The sequence below is a fragment of the Austrofundulus limnaeus genome, unplaced genomic scaffold (assembly GCF_001266775.1).
Source record: "Austrofundulus limnaeus strain Quisiro unplaced genomic scaffold, Austrofundulus_limnaeus-1.0 Scaffold1533, whole genome shotgun sequence".
Classification (NCBI taxonomy): domain Eukaryota; kingdom Metazoa; phylum Chordata; class Actinopteri; order Cyprinodontiformes; family Rivulidae; genus Austrofundulus; species Austrofundulus limnaeus.
In genome coordinates this window covers 20,104-21,360 of record NW_013953935.1, presented here as the reverse complement: position 1 = coordinate 21,360, position 1,257 = coordinate 20,104, and the positions used below count along the sequence as shown (strand labels likewise).

General features: G+C 40.4%; 1 long non-coding RNA gene across 1 annotated transcript; it reads left to right on the top strand.

The window, feature by feature from the left end:
• Positions 1-427: 427 nt before the first annotated feature.
• On the top strand, positions 428-1,212 carry LOC106535695 (uncharacterized). The gene is made up of 2 exons (XR_001312469.1): positions 428-547; positions 765-1,212. It is a non-coding gene; the product is annotated as an uncharacterized LOC106535695 (long non-coding RNA).
• The last annotated feature ends 45 nt before the right edge of the window (positions 1,213-1,257 follow it).

Sequence of the window (1,257 nt, the reverse complement as noted above, 5' to 3'; positions counted from 1 at the left end):
CAAAAAATAAGATTTGTATCTGTAAAAATAAGATTTGTATCTGTAAAAATATTTACACAAGTAACAATCTTTTTTTGTTAAGGTCTGTTTACAGGTACAAAGCAAAAAGCTACGTGTAAATCTGTCTGCTCAAGTTTAAAACTTGCATGTGAGTTTCACTTTACAAGTACGAATTCTGACCAAGTTTTTCTGCCTCCAGCTGATTGGTCAATGTCAATCATAGATTTAACATCCAATCAGAGAACAGATGGGTTTGGCTGTCGTGCCTGCACATCTACTCAGATATATAGCTGTGTTGTGTTGCTATTGGATCATTTCAGTCACGTGACCCCCACTACAGCCCCGTTCAGGGAAACTCTGTTCATTTTTCTCATGTACAGTACTTTGTTCACCCATCCATGGAAGGAAAAACAAAAACGAGGAATAACAGGAGGAATGATGTGGACTTCTTCTGCCTGGTACCTTTTTTTAAACTTCTCTGCACGTGGCAGCGTGCACAGCTACAGTGCATGTGTACAACCAGGAAGTGTTCATCATTAAAGTCAAGGTAAGAACCACGTAGTTAGTGGAAAGACATGGAAACCTGATGTTTTGACTTGGATGTTATAATATTATGGATGACATAATATTATAATGTGAATAGCGTCAGTGGTTGTAAATAAATAGTTGTCAAATACATTTAACATATTTAATCTGATTTGAACAGATTTCAGATGTGAGTCTGGTAAAGACTCACATCTTTTCCCTCGGCTGTTTATTTACAGCCGAGGGAAAAGATCTGGTCTGGGTGATGACTGAGAGGAGCATTTCGAAGCAGGTTACAGTGAAGCAGCTGGAGAGGCGAGCTGGACAGAGGCAGAGTAGCAGCTGAGGGGCCAGGTTCACAGGAAGGTGAGCATCCAGGTGACTGTCTTTATTTACTGTAGCAGATCACTCAAATTCTTTCACACCTACTCAAGACTGATACGATTTGATGACCGTGAATCAAGACCAGCAAGACGTGTGACAGACAAACTTGCAGCCATAAGAGAGGTATGGGACAAGTGGGTGGAACGGTTGCCCTACCTCTACAATCCAGGGCCTGACGTAACAGTGGATGAGCAACTGGTTCCATTTAGAGGTAATCTGTTTTCATATTTGTAATAAAAGTGATTTTCACTATTGATTTCTTTGACTGTTTTCTGTGACACTGATACTAATCACTGATGCTAATGTCTTTTGTCCAAAGGTCATTGTCCTTTCCGGCAGTATATGCCC